General features: G+C 39.7%; 1 pseudogene; it reads left to right on the forward strand.

Moving 5' to 3' along the window:
• The first annotated feature begins 8,265 nt into the window (after positions 1-8,265).
• LOC102846074 lies at positions 8,266-14,317 on the forward strand (annotated as a pseudogene).
• The last annotated feature ends 1,673 nt before the right edge of the window (positions 14,318-15,990 follow it).

Consider the following 15,990-nt stretch of genomic DNA (forward strand, 5'->3'; position numbering starts at 1 on the left):
ATAATTTCACACTGATTTGCAAATGAAGATAGTTATTATTTTATGGAAGTAATCACTTCAAAATGATGTGAGATTCAAAATGAAAGTTCATTGCTTTATAGATTATTTTTTAACAAAGGTGGCATTTTAAAGTGAGCCTCAATTGTGAGGACAAAGTAAAACACGTAACTCCCAGATCTCAGGAACGCCCTCTGGTTTGAAGCCCACTGCCATGGAGTCAATTCTGACTCACAGCAACAGCAAGGACAGAACAGAATGGCCCTGTAGGGTTTCTAAAGTTTCACATCATTATGTAAGCAAACTGCTTCATCTTTATGCCAAAGCTTGCCTAGTGGGTTTAGCTTAGCAACCTTTCAGTTAGCAGACAGACACTTTAACCACTGTATCACTAGGCTTCCTATCATCTACTTTGGGGGGAGGGAGGAGGAAAGAGAGTTATTTGTAAAACCTGATTTGCTACATCTAAAAGTCCAACTGAGGATATTTATAAATGCACTGAATGATGCTTAATGATTCAGTCTCTGTTTTAAACAAATGTTTTTCTGCCATCTTAAAGAGCTACCAAACTTTAAAAAAAATGCTTATTGTAAGTTGAATAAAAGTTTACAAAGCTTATTGTATTTTCATTTGTTTGGGTTATTTAGTGTTGTTATCCCCTTCAATCGTTCATTCATGCACATTCAAATTCAACTCCTCAGAGTGCCAATTCAAGAGCCAGGCCTGACTTCCACTTTGATTTAAAAAGTAGAAAGACCTGGTTTTATCTCAGTTAAACCATTTGTAACTGGAGAGGCTGGTCTAATTGTTTCAGTACAAATACTTTGAGGATTCTTGGATCTTACTTTGCAACCTGGCATGAGGGCCTCCTTGGGCATCACAGCTGCTGGCCTAGCCTTGGGATGAGGTGGGTGCCAGAAATGATTGCAGGATATAAAGTACAAAACTCCTGAAGCTGTTGGCCCAGGCCTCTGGTGTGCATCCTTTAAAGTCTATTGCATAGGTCATCCTCAGGGATGTTCCTGAGATTGCAACAAACTTGAGACTTTTATAGCTGGGTTTGGAATAACTGTTTAATTGGATGACAATGTTGGATTTTACCTGAGCGCTGTGATCTGCCAAACAGGAAAGGTTAAGAAACAGCCCTCCACATACTTAGTGCTTTGGAAAACAACTAACTACAAAGCTCTGTCCTCCCCTGAAGGACTTAGTTAAGATTCTTATATGTCTTTTGTTCCTCTTTGACAAGGTCAAACATAAAACCTCAGAATAGCTGTTCTTTGCCCTGATGAATCAATCAGAACAAAATGTTTTAATCCAAATCTAATTGTTTCTAATCTACTTGTTTCTGTTAGTACTCTGAGTGCTTCACTTTTGGCCCATTCTTGGAACACTGCTGCTGACTTTAGCTGGTATCTGGTAGGGTCTTGATTTATGCTGACCCTGTGTACAATGACTAAATCACGCTCAGTCCCGTGCCATCTCGAAGACTGGCTGCAGGTCAGACTGTTGTGATTTATCCAGTTTTCATTGGTGTATTATCCAAAGCAGATGGCCTACTCTTTCTTCCTAGTCAGGCTTGGCCTAGAAGCTCTGTTGAACTCTGTATCGCATTGTAGCCACATGCAAGGCTCCGCTGTCACATGAGTCATAGTTGTGCATAAGGTGCACTGGCTGGTGTTTGATCTCAGGCTTCCTGCATGAAAGCAATCATTCTACTACTGAGCCACCACAGCCCCCTGCGCCAGAAGAGGTCCTCCTGCTTAAGTTGTTATTATTTGGTGCCATTGAGTCAACTTCAACTCATAGTGCTCCCATGGCCACCAGAGCGAAAATGCACCCGATACTGTGTTCTTCTCACAATCTCAACTGTGGTTAACCCCACTGTTGCAGCTGCTGGGTCAATGCATCTCACAGAGGGGCCTCCTCTTTTCTACAGACTCTCTACATTCCTAAGCATGATGTCCTCTAGGGAATAGCCCTTAATTCGAAAAGCAGGATTCAAAACAAAATCTGACCAGCCTTATCTCAAAAGTAGCAGTCTGGCTGTATTCTTCCAAGACAAGTTTGTTCTGTTAGCAGATCATGGAATAATCAATATTTTTTGCCAGTACCACAATTAAAAGGAATAATTTCTTATTTGACCTTCCTTTTTAATTTTCAACTTTCACAAGCCTATTAAGCAATTTAAAATACCAACACTTATCCTTTAAAGTGACAATCTTACATTTTAGTACTTGAAAGAAGTCCTTGACAGAAGATTTGCATAATGCAATACGTTGTTTAATTAATTTAGATTTTCTCTCAGTGAAGAGAAAGACAATAGTCAATAATCTAATAATCAGTATAATGTCATTGAAGAAAGGAAAAAATATAGAGAGTTCCAGAAAGATTAATAGAAATCAGAATTACAGTGAGGAAGTAAAGAAAATTGTAATTTCATAGTTGTTATTTACATTAAGGTTATTGAACAAAATGTACATAAACTTTTGCACAAAAATTAATATATTTCATAAATTTTCAAATCACAAAAGAAGAATAAAAAGGTGAGGGGAGGAGTCTATCCCAAAGAATAAGCTAGTCTCAGAGTAAAATATTCTCTCATCGATCTGATCACTACACTGCTTCCTCTCTCACGTCTCCACATCCAGTTCTGTCCAGCCTCCATCACTCTTCTATTAAAGAAAAACCCTTTGTCTCAACCCTTGAGAGCTTATTGATTGTATGATCAGAGCATTCTCCCTGCTACAATGAACACAATGATCTCTTCTCCAGTCCTTACATTTATCCTTTTGCATCAAGTTTCCTCTCACTAAATCTAAACATGTCTTTTATTTGATGTTGGTGTGTGACATCTTTCACCTTCCTCCAAGCTAGAGAATGATGTCTCCCTCAGAATAGAAACAGATATCTTGTAGAATGAGTATAAGGATCCAGGAGGGGAGGGAGAGGCTGGAAGCAGAGGGATGTGAATGTGCAGGGAGTGGGGGGGAATTAATCATTGGGTTGTACAATTTGATGGGTTGGGGGGTGAGGGAAATTGAAAGAATTTGTTCATATTTGTATTTGAATTTTGTAAGTAAACTAGTTGTTGTTACGTGCCATTGAGTCGCTTGCAACTCATAGGGACTCTATGTATAAAAGCCCTAAAAGCCGCTCTATCCTGTGCCAACCTTGCCGTCTCAAACACACTCATTCCCACCACTCCACTCACAGAATCGATCCATCTCATCAAGGGTCTTCCTCTCCTGTGCCGTCCCTCCACTCTCCCAAACTTGATGTCCCTCTCCAAGGACCAGTCCCTCCTTGCAACATGCCCAAAGTATGTCAGATGAAGCTTCAGAATCCTTGACTCCAAGGAGGATTCTGGCTTCACCCTCTCTAGGACAAACCTGTTTGTTCTCCTAGCAGTCCATTCAACACTCTTTTCCAGCACCACAGCTCAAAGGCATCAATTCTCTTTCTATCATCCCTATTCATTGTCCAACTCCGCCATGCATAGCACGTAATTGAGAAGACTATAGCCTGGATCAGGCACACCTTAGTCTCCAGCCTGATGTCATTGCTCTTCAGTACTCTTGAGAGGTCCCTCACAGCTTACTTTCCCAACGCAATTAATCTCCTGATTTCCTGGCTGCTATTACCAAAAATTGTTGACTGTGGAACCAAGTAAACTAAAGCTGTTAACTATTTCAGTCTCTTCACTATCCATACTGATGCTGCCAATTGGCCCAGTGCTGAGAATCTTTGTTTTCTTGATGTTGAACTTTAGTCTATATTGAAGGCTGCAGTCCTTGACCTTGTGTAGCAAGCGCTTCAGGTCCTCTTCAGTTTCAGCTAGCAGGGTTGTGTCATCCATATAATGCAGGTTGTTGATGGATCTTCCACCAATCCTGATACCACATTCCTCCTCATACAGCCCAGTGTCTCGGATGATCTGTTCTGCATACGGATTGAAAAGGTATGGAGAAAAAAATACATCCCTGACGGATCTCCTTCTTGATTTTGAACCATCCAATGTCTCCCTGCTCTGTTCTGATGACTGCTAGAAAATAAATTTTTTTAAAAAGAAACAGAAGTAAACACACTGCCCTCAAATTGATTCCAACTCACAACAAACTGACTTAGGGGGAGGGATTGTATAACAATGGAAACATTTTTCTTTTATTTTTCAAAATGAAGGCTGCATAGTGGAGTGGACTTCTGGGGAGGGATTGTATAACAATCAAAGAATTTTTCTTTTACTTCTCTTTTCAAAGATAAGAGTGAACTGGGTGGGGGAGGTTGGTCAGGGAGAAAAGTGAAACAAGTGAATGGAAATCCAAAGTCTTTGTAAACTTTCATTAAAATTAATAATAATAAAAAAAGAAAGTAAGAGTCAAGTGATTCATAGGGCTTCTATGTCTGTAAACCTATAATGAAGTAGACTGTTTGACCTTTCTCCTGTGGAACAGCTGGTGGGTTCCTGCCACCTATCTTTTTGTTAGCAGCTTAATGCTTAATCACTACACCATCAGGGCTTCTATAAACATATGTGATTATAATAAAATGTCAATTCTCACCACTGATCCTCCTCTTCTTAGGGAAAGATGCAAAGTTACAGTCTAAAACCATCAAATCTACTGAAACCTAGTTGATTCTAACTCAGAGCAACCCATTACACAGAGCTGGATTGCTCCCCTCTTCCCTGCAAGGTTTCCAAGGCTGTAATCTTTGTGGAAACAGATTGTCCCATCTTTCTCCCACAAAACATCTGGTATATTTGCACTGATAACCTTTATGTTAATAGCCAGGTGCTTAACGAGTGCACCATTACTTGTTAAGTACTGTCAAGTGCAATCACGTGCCAGCCGTATCATTCCTGACACACTCAAGCCCACGGCTGCGAGTCACTGTATCAATCTGTCTCTTTGGGGTCTTCCTCTCTTTCACTAACCTTCCATCTTTCCAAGTATACTGTCTTTTCCAAGAACTAAAGCCTCTTTTAACAAACTGCCCAAAGTACATGAGATGAAGTTTCACCAGCCTTACTTCAAAGAAGCAATCTTATTGCTCTTCCTCCAAGACATAGCTGTTTGTTCTTTGGCAGTCCATGCAATATTCAGAACTCTTCTCCAACACCACAGCTTAAATATACTGATTCTTCTCCTGTCATGTTCATTTCAGTGCACCAACAGAGCTCCTAAAAATTGTAGTGGGGAGGAATTGTATAACAATGCCAGGGGGAAAAATCTCTTCTAAAATAGAAATACAGAAAAAATAAGGTGTATAAAACTGTGTCATAGACCTTAACAGTTATTGAGCTAAAGAGTTATATAATCCTGATTACAAATTAGAAGATTCTCCCCTAATCATACCACAATCCCCTAGAGTTAATCATGATCTCAAGTCTTATAGTAATAGTTCTCTTCATGGTAATACAACTTGTAAAGGAATTATAAGAGTTAATGTTCTTTGCATTTTGAATGTATTTTTTTATATTTTGCTTTTTTCTCAACTGTGTCTTTAAGATGCACATAAGCTTTTGAGAATGACATTTATATATTCTTTCACTGCTTAGATTAAACTGTATAGATTTAGCTTTGCAATATATTTATCTATTTAAATGTTTATAGGCATTTGAATTGCTTTCAATGTTTACATACAATGTAAGTCTAAACTATGCTGCTCTAAACATCCCCATATATTCTCTGATTTGGAGCCCTGGGGGTATTGTAGGCTATGCATTAATCTACTCACCACAAAGTCAGCAGATTAAACTCATCAGCTACTCCAATGAGTCTCATAACTGTGTTTTTTGTTTATCTAAAATTTTTGTTTTGATTCATGGTGTGTAAGTATGTACATATTCTGTTGGTTTTTTTCTTTCTCCTGCTTGGACAGCCAATTCATCCAAAACCATCCATGCTGTTCAAAGCTTCCATCACCATATGAGAATGTACCTCTGTTCTAGAATTACATAGAGAGATTTGTTAGAATCCCCTACTATGATTGGAAATTTGCTTATTTATTTGCTTTCAGTTCTTTAAATGCTTAAAACATTTCTTATTTTAACGCTTTTACTATGCCATTATGTTGTTGTTGTTGTTGTTGTTATGTGTCGTTGAGTCACTCATGACTCATAGCCACCCTTTGTACAACAGCCCTAAACTCTGCTCTGTCCTGTGCCAATCGCACTGTCTCTGACACGCCCATCCCATGTACCCCAGTCACTGAATCAATCCACCTCATAGAGGTCCTCCCCCTGAACTTAGTGAATTGAGTCCTTTATAACTATTATGTGATCCTCTTTCTTCTTTAAGGAGTGCTGGTGGATTGTTGTTGTTTGTGGTGACTTGACAGCACATAACAACAGTAACAATAACATGCCTAAATTATGTGAGATGAAGTTTCACCATCCTTGTCTCCAAGGAGCACTCTGGCTGCACTTTCTCCAAGACATATCTGGTTGTTCTTTGGCAGTCCATGAGCTATTTAGTAACCTTCTCCAATACCACATTTCATCAATTCTTCTGTCATTTTAATTCATTGTCCCATTCTCAGATGCATAGTAAGTAATTAAAAAGGCCATGGCTTGAATTAGGCACAAGGTAATCTTCAAATTGACGTCATAGCTGCTCAGTAATTTAGAGAGGTCTCTGACAGTGCTGCTTGCATGCTCTACAATGCTCTGGTGGCATAGCGCTTTATGTGCTGCAGTGCCAAACGAAAGGTCAACGGTTTAAATCCACCAGCTACTCTGAGGGGAAAGATGAGCAGCCTCTTGTAAAGGTTTACAGCCCAACACTTGATGGAGGGTTGTTACGAGCCAGAATTGATTCAAAGGCAGGGAGGTTTGTTTGTGTCATATATTCTTTTTGAGATATTTCCATTTCTGTTCTCTTTTTGACTTCACATTATGTTTTGGTATGTCTACAAGTTTGGCAAGCAAGCCTAGTCCTTGGAAAAAGAATCATGCTTGGAAAGGTCAGTGAAGGAGAAGACCATCAGTGAGATGCATTGACGTAATAGCTGCAAGGGTGTGCTTAAACACAGTAGAAGGCATGAGGGTGGGGTAGGATTTCCATATGTTGTACTTGTAGTCAATAATGGCACCAAGAAAACAAAACACCACAAGTTTTGGAGTAATACACTATTTATCTGTCACTGTCTGTTTGCAGGCAACAAACAGTGACACCCAGATGGGGGTAAGCACAACAGAAACACACCACTCTGGGAGCCATTCAGAGTCAAACCAACGCAGGGGCTGCAGCACACTTATATGTTGTTGTTGTTGTTGTTGTTGTTATGTGCCATAGAGTGGCTTGCGACTCATAGCAATCCCATGTACAACAGCCCTAAACTCTGCTCTGTTCTGTGCCAATCGCACCGTCTCTGATATACCCATCCCGATTACCCCAGTCACTGAATCAATCCACCTCATAGAGGGCCTTCCCCTCCTGTGCTGTCCCTCCACCTTCTCAAGCATGATGTCCTTCTCCAAGGACCGATTTCTCCTCACAACATGTCCAAATTTGTTAGACAGAGCCTCAGAATCCTTGCTTCCAAGGAGCCACCTGGTTTAACCCTTTCCAGGATGAATCTGTTTGTTTTCCTAGCAGTCCAGGGTACTCTCAGTACTCTTCTCCAGCACCACTGCTCAAAGGCATCAATTCCCCTTCTGTCCTCCTTGGTCATTGTCCAACTCTCTGATGCATAACAAGTGATTGTGAAAATCATGGCCTGTATCAGATGCACCTTAGTCTCAAGAGAGACACCATTGCTCTTCAGTACTTTGGAGAGGTCCCTAACAGCAGACTTTCCCATGGAAATGCGCCTTTTAATTTCCTGGCTACTGGTGCCAGGAGTGTTGACTGTGGAGCCAAGCAAACTAAAGCTGTGAACAATCTCAATCTCTTCACCATCCATCCTGATGCTGCCCATTGTTCCAGTGTAAGAATCGGTGTCTTCTTGACATTGAGCCTCAATCCATATTGGAGGCTGCAGTCCTTGACTCTCTGCAGCAAGCACTTCAGGTCTTCCTCAGTTTCAGCAAGCAGGGTTGTGTCATCTGCATATCGCAGATTGTTGATAGATCATCCACCAATCTTGACCCCACATTTCTCCTCATAGAGCCCAGCCTCCCGGATAATCTGTTCTATATACAGGTTAAAAAGGTATGAAGATAGGACGCATCCCTGGCGTATTCCCTTCCCATTTTTGAACCATGCAGTGTTCCCTTGCAAGTAAACAGGAAGACAGGATATGGTGGGCTAGCAGATGTGGGACATGTGCATTGGACAGGAGAACCTCAGCCTCCTGGGAACTCCTCCCAGCTCAACAGACGTGGCAGCCGTCTTCCCAGTTGGCGAGCTTTCTCAGGCCTGTTCAGCCAAACACAGGGGAGCTTTCTCTACCCCATATTAAAGGCCAATGGGAGGCTTACACTTACCCGGAGCTAAGCAATCTGTCCTGGCCAGAGGCCCTCCCTTCCTCCTCAACATTCCCCAACATTTATCATTTTTATAGTTCACTTGAAAAATTACATTAAATATTTATCAACGTTGGAATTAATCAAAGTTCCTTCATTTCACCCCAGCAAATATAAAACTTAGCAGTAACTCCATTTACTCATGGCCTGAGTCTCTTCAAAATGGACTCCCTTTTGAACTCTTCAATCATATCCTGATGTAATGTAAATGCTGTTATAATTTGGTAGTTTAATTCTGACTTTAAAATCTTAACATCTTTAAACATCATTACAACTATTTTAAGTTATGGTTATTAATTTCCATTTGTCCATACTTATGCAGCAACCTGTGATCTTAAATTCCTTCTTGCATCACAGAATTTTCATTTGAGTTTACTTTCTTTCTGCCTAAAGTGAACTCTTCAGCATTTTCTTCTGGAATCTTCCAAGAGTGAACTCTTCTGGTTTTTTTTTCCTTCTCTCTTTTAGATGCTTTTATTTTTGCTGAGTACAGAATTCGAGATTGGCAATTAATTTCTTTAAGGACATTTGAAATAGAATTATGTTGATTTTTGCTTTCTGCGGTTTGTATTGAGAAAAATATTTGTATTTGTTTCTGTTTTTTTTTTTTTTCATTCTGGCTGCTTGTAAGAATTATCCCTTTGCCTGTATTTTGGGGGACTTTTATTTTGACGTATAAGTTTATTTCCCCCATATTTTGCTTTGGAATTTTTTAAACTTTTCAGATTTATCTATTGCGTACTTTTTTATCGATTCCAGAAAATTCTCAGCCATTATCTCGTTATGTATCACCTCAGCCATGCCATCTTAGTTTTTTTTTTCTGGAACTTGAAAACAAATAATGTTAGATAGTCTCAGTGTGTTCTTGTTATTTATTACCTTTCTATGTCATTTATCTTTCCCTTTCTTGCTGAATTCCAGATCATTTGTTCTGAAATTCTTTCTTCTGTTAAATTCAATCTGCTGCTAAATATGGCTTATGATAATTAATTTGAATGACAATACTCTAAAAATTTTCCCCACACATATAATTATTTTATTGCTTTCTGCTTCTTGCAATTATTTTTAAATTCCTCATTTATTTCTTTAAAATTGATAATAGTTTAAAGAGGTAGTTGTTTTAAAATTTAAAGTCAGAGCAGGTCTGTTTTTACAATCTTGAAGACAAGGATTCCAAGGCTCTGTCTCACATTCTTGGACCAGTCCTTGGAGAAAGACATCTTGTTTGGAAGGGTGAAGGGACAGCACAAAAAAGGAAGACCCTGAATGAGATGGATTGATTCAGTGACTGGAAAAATGGGGTAGATGTGACAGAGGCAGTGAGATTGGCTCAGGATAGAGCAGGGTTCAGAGCTATTGTGCATAGAGTTGCTATGAATTAGAGCCAACTTGATGGCACATAATAGTAACAATCTTCATTTATATATCTTGTTTCCTTGTATGCCTGATTATCTTTGGTGCTTTGATTCATTGTCTTTAGACAGTTATTTGTGAGGGTTCTCAATGACCTGGAAGGGCTTTCTGCTATCTGAGGGCTGCTGTTTCTTCTGCTTTTTTTAAAATTCTCTTCTTTCTTTTTTCAACTGGTTTGCTTACAAATTTCATTTATATTATGTTTCACATATTCTTCATTCACATTGTGTTTCATACAATCATTCTCATACATTATATTTTATAAAATTAATCACCATTGGACCTTGCCCATGATTACCCTGCCTTTTCACTTAGACTCCCCTCGTTCCCTCCTCAACCTACCTAACTGTGCAACCCTGTGGTTTCACCCCTACCTAGCCTTCTTTTGTTTCTTCTAGGTGCCCAAGGTAATTCCACAAGGTAGAATCTTCTCATGCCAAGCTCACAGCCCATCCAGGCTATCCTGCCTTGGGATAAAAATCAGGAATATTCCCCAAATGCAAATTCTCAGAATCTTTTGCCTTCTTTCAAAAGATGAACTTCTCCCTTCTTGCTTTGTTCAATGTGAAAGCAGGCATCTCTGAATTTCAGCTCAGTGGTGGAGTATGAAATGATATCTAGTTTCCTCAATTCTGGGTTTGTTGTTGCTATTTGCCATCAAATAGCTTGCAACTCATAACAACCTTATGCACAATAGCTCTGAAACTTGTCCTATTCTAAGCCAATCTCACTGTCTCTAATACATGTATAGAGAGCCCTTTAAGGACTTATTTTAATGTGAGGAAGATATCCACTAAGTACTTCTGCTCTGGTCCTATGTTTTTAACCCTCTTGACCTTTATGAGATTATGTGTGCAAAGGAGAAATTCTTCCATGGAAAGAAATCTGATGCTTTTAATCTATCTCATTTATGTGGCTACAGATTTTCATCCAGGAGTTAGTCTAGGGAAATAAAAAGAAAATAAACCAACCATCACCTCATTGCCTTTTCAGACCATCAATTATTCTTAGAGGGTGCACATTTTAGACATTATGCAGTATTTTTAATCATTTTCAGCAGATGGTTTGATCCAAATAATCTAGCTTGCAATTATTGGGAACCAGAAGGCACACTTGGGATTTATGAAGACAAACATTCTGGAATGAAAGAATACAACACACTCTCCTATGGATATCTCCAGCCCAGCACGTGACGTCAATGGGTACTCTATCTGCCCTCCTGGAGATGGAAGATCCCCATCCCACAGGGTTACTGTGAGACTTAAGTGAAGTAACATATGAACATGCTAACTATAGTCACATATGAACTCATGAAAAGTTTATTAAGTCTGATATCTAAGCAAAGTCTGAGGACTTAATTTTCCCTTCCACTGCTAATGTTGGGGGCAACGACTAAAGGGTTAAGAAAAGAGGGTTGTCACATGGTTGAACTGGTCATTAGAAACACCCCTCACCCCTTGGCCTTTGGGGAATTTCAATCAGAAGGGATCAGAGTGGGTGCTCTGAGCTCTCCCAGAATGGCAGGCCCAGAGGAAAAGTCCAGCTGAATTGCTCAGGGGATTAACATAAATAAAATGCTTCACTAGAGATTAGGATTCAAGTATCAGTTTGATTTAATGATTCCAGAAGGTTAATGCACCGCCCAGGCAGGCAGCCAGAAGCACTCAGCTGGTTTGGAGACAGCAGGATTAGGGTATAGAGTGTGGGTGTCTCTTTGGTCAGTCAGGCTTCTTTGAGAAGCTGGTGTGGATGGTGAGGAGAGAGGAGACATGGTCAGAGGTCAGGTCATAGGCTGGTGGGCCATGGGAGAGAGAAACTTGACTCTAGTTGCAATGGGAACCTATTAAAATCTTGTTATTACTAGAATAGTTTTTAAATGTATTTTTTTTACTGGGAAAATATAGGCATCACCATATTTGCTAAGTCAGTAATTTTCATTTTATATAATCAGGTGAGGCCAATCCCATCAGTCAAGTTTTGCAATCATTGCCAACTCCCTTTGCCAAATTTTTCATACCCATAAAAAAAAAATTCAGTAAGTAATGATTTTCCCACTGGAAATCCCTCGTGTCCCCTGCTAAAAATGATTAATGACATCATTCAATAGTTGTACTTTTGTGATGGACTTCTTTCACTTAGCACAGTGTTCTTTTAAGGTAATTTAAGCAATAAATGAATGTTTATGGCAAATATCTATAAACAGGTGAATGGATAAACAAACAATAGCATACAAGAATGCAATATTATACTCAGCAATAACAAAGAGTGAATTATTGATACATGCCCTCAAATGGATGGATTTCATAAATATAGTGCTGGGAGAAAGAAGCCAGACACAAAAGAGTACACACTGTGTTATTCCTTACAGACACAACTAATTTATGGTGACATAAAGCAGACCAGTGGTAGCCTGGGGTTGGAGAAGGGTGGAGACTAATTGCATAAGAATATAAGGGAACTTTCGGTAGTGATGAGAATGCTTTCTTTTTAGACTGGAGAGGTGAATATATGGATGTCAAAATTCATCAATCTCTGCACTTAAAATAGGTACATTTTAAATTTATGTAAACCTTACCTTAAAAGCCACTGCCATTGAAAGGATTCTGACTCCTGATGATTTTCCATCAAGTATCAGAGGCCGCACATCTTTACAGGAGTGACTGCCTGATCTTTCTGTCTCCCGTGGCTAGTCAATTCAAACAGATGATCGTTCTGTTAGCAACATAATGCATCACCCACTTCTTTCAAAATCGTTCCTGAATTCAGGCATTGCTGTCAAGTTGGAATCAATTCATAGCTAACCTTCTATTGGGTTTTTGCAACTATAAATCAAATGGGAGAAGGTTTCCTATCTTTCTCCTTCAGAGTCGCTGAAAGTGTATTTTGTCTTTTTTAAAAATATCTCACCTTTCTGTTGCTATTGTCAGGTGTTGCTGCATTGATTTTCACTCATAGAGACCCTATGAACAATAGAAACCTTGCCCTGTCCTGTGCCATCCTCACAATCTCAGTCACAGTCAAGACTATTGTTTCAATCTTTGTGTCAATCGTGTTGAAGGTCTTCCTTTCTTTTGCTGACCCTTCATTTTTCCAAACGTTATATCTTTCTCAAGGGCAAGAGCCTCCTGACAACATGTGCAAAGTATATTCCACCATCCTTGCCCCCAACGAACACCTTGGTTGCACTTCCTCTAATTGTTGTAGTAGTTGCTGTTATTTTGGCAGCCTATGGTATATTTCATACTCTTTGCCAAGAACACAACTCATAGGTACAACTCTTCCATACTCATTGTCCGACTTATGGATATATAGGAAACAGTTGAAAATGCTATGCCTTAAATGAGGCATAGCTTAGCCTTTAGCATCCATGCTTTTTAACAGTTTAAGAAGCTTTTGACAGCAGATTTTTCTCAATGGAATATACCTTTTGATTTCTTGACTGCTGTTATCATGGATGTTGGTCATGGACCTAAATAACATTAAATTCTTGACAACTCCAATCTTTTCTCCATTTATCATGATGTTGACTATTTATTGTGTTGTGAGGATTTTAAAAGCTTTTTACCTTGCTGTTGTATACCATTAAGTTAAAACAGTACATTTTCAAAAGCAGTAAATTACATGTATATTTCTCCTGTAGAGGAGCTAGTGGACTCGAACAGCATGCTTTTGAATTGGAAGTGCAACTCCTTACCACTAAACCACCAAAAAAGTTAGTAAACCTAGTAAATAGGAAAAATAATCCAAGGGAAAAATAATTTGCCCATATTCTAAATGAAAGTGATAAATAAAAATTGTTAAAAGAAAGTGCATGTTCAGATATTCAAGTCATAGAGACCAGGAATAATTAAAGTTGAATTCCCAATTGGACTTGAACCTCTGATTCAGAAGCAAATTAGAAATAAATGTGACTGCATGTTTTTCCACAATCTTTGGGATAAAAGTCTTAAGGTACAACTGTAGGAAAAATATTTTTATAATTACTTAAATCTGGTGGATGCTTTACCTGTTCAAGGTGACATTGCAGTGAGGCAGAGCTAAGTCTTCATTACAGACCTATGGACAAGAGGTCACCCAAATTCAGTGCACTGTTCCAGAGATTGGACAGTTAATGGTGGACATAAACTCCACTCCATGCCTGTGAAGATTTCCATCCTCCAAAGGAGTTTAGGTGGCTTACGTTGAGTTTAGAAGCACAACCAGGCTTGGGCGGCAGTCATGGCGGGGCAAAGAGGATCCGGGGCAGCGGGAGATTCACCAAGACTGGGCAAACCGGGAGTACATAGAGGTCATCACCAGCAGCATCAAGAAAATCGCGGACTTTCTCAATTCGTTCCATACGTCTTGTCGCTCAAGACTTGCAACGCTAAATGAGAAATTGAACGGAGAATAGAATACACTGAAGCCTGGCTGACAAAAGGTGAAACACTCACCTAGAGATGTGCAGTGGTGCCGCTGGGAAGTTGCTTTACAGAACACAGGCCCACGTGGGAAAGGCCCAGCAGTCTTCAGCACCTTCTCTCCTTACAGGGCAACAGGGCTCTTTCTTATTTTCTTTTCCCCAAAAGTATAACTTTTGGGCTGTACCATGTGCATCTTGGGGTGTAATGTGGCATATGGGGAGAAGTCCAGGGGACTGTTGAAGACATTAGACATTTTACCTTTTCAGTGACATTTTAGAGAACTACTTGACAGTGTATTTGGGGCACTTAGACCTAAAAGCCTCTCTGTAAGGTTCTTTGCACCTCTCTTTCTCTCTGTATCAGACTTTACTTACAGCTCTTTATGCTTCTGTACTGTTTCTGTAAACAGTCTTTGTCTTCTCTCCACCTTTGGGAGGGTGTGGCAACAGTCCTGGCAGAGACCTTTACCCGGGCCAGTGACTGCCAGAGAATGTTGTTGCTGATTTGCCAGTCTCTTGTTCTCTGGAGAGGTCAAAGCCAGGCCCCCACCTGGCTTGGAGGGACATTTTCAGAGTTTTCTTTCTGTCACCTGGGGTGTGTTTACCTCTCAAACTCTAATAAATTCCTCAACCTTCAAAAAAGCAAAAGAAAAAAAAAAGAAGCACAACCAAGAGCAATTGATCTGATTGGATGACACTCTATCTCAAATCAGAGTTTCTCTATCTAAGTACTATTGATATTTTGGACAAGATAAATATTTGTGGTGGGGCTTATTGTGCATATTGCAGAAAATGAACAGAATTCTGGTATCCCACCCAGTAGATTCCAATAGCATCCCCCTTCCTAGGTGTAATGCAAGCTGCCAATCCAAAGGCAGGATGTTTAACTCCATCAGCTACTCCTTTGGAGAAAGATAGCCAATTGCTTCCTGTGTGATTTTTAACCTCTGAAAATCCACTGGAAGGTCAGTATGAGTTGGTTCTGACTTGATGTCAAGAAGTTGAGCTGAGCTGTGATAACCAAATAAGGCTCCAGACTCTGAACAACTGTCCCATGGAGATAAAATAACCCCTTAGTTGAGAAGCTCTTCCCTAAATCCTTCTATAGCTTCCCATGGTCCACAGGATCCAGTCCATACCCTTTAGCATAGCTTAGCTGACTCTGGTCATCTGACATTCTTTTCTCCAGGATCAGTGCTTTCCATTCTCTCTTCATAAAATGCCCTCTAACCTGTGGAATCCTTGCTATTCTCTAAACACGCTCTTCTTTCTTTCCTAACACTGTGGTCTTCTTTTTATCCTAGAATATCCTCTCCTCTTCTTAAGGGTTATTTACTTTCAGGGATTGCTTTTTATTACAAACACTTTTGCCTGAAATGGACTTCTCTTCATGCACGCATATTATTTTGATTTTTAACACCATACAAATTTCTATCCAGGTTTGGCAACTACTCTTGATTCTGAATCCTACAGAGCTTGTGAATGCTTCAGAATTAAGTTTAGGAAGTTGGTCAAATACTCATACACTCACACGTTGGCCTGTCAGTGGTCCTGGCACAGATGGGATACCAATGAAGGACTATGACAACGATTTATCTTTGAAGTGAAGTGGTCACACTCAAGAAAGTCAGAGGCCAAGTGGACAGCTACAGTGTACAGTGAAATAACTTAAAAAAAAACCAACTGAACTTAATTTTTATCTGTGTGT

This window comes from Elephantulus edwardii, unplaced genomic scaffold (genome assembly GCF_000299155.1).
Source record: "Elephantulus edwardii isolate Elephantulus edwardi_28Jun2011 unplaced genomic scaffold, EleEdw1.0 scaffold00033, whole genome shotgun sequence".
Lineage (NCBI taxonomy): Eukaryota > Metazoa > Chordata > Mammalia > Macroscelidea > Macroscelididae > Elephantulus > Elephantulus edwardii.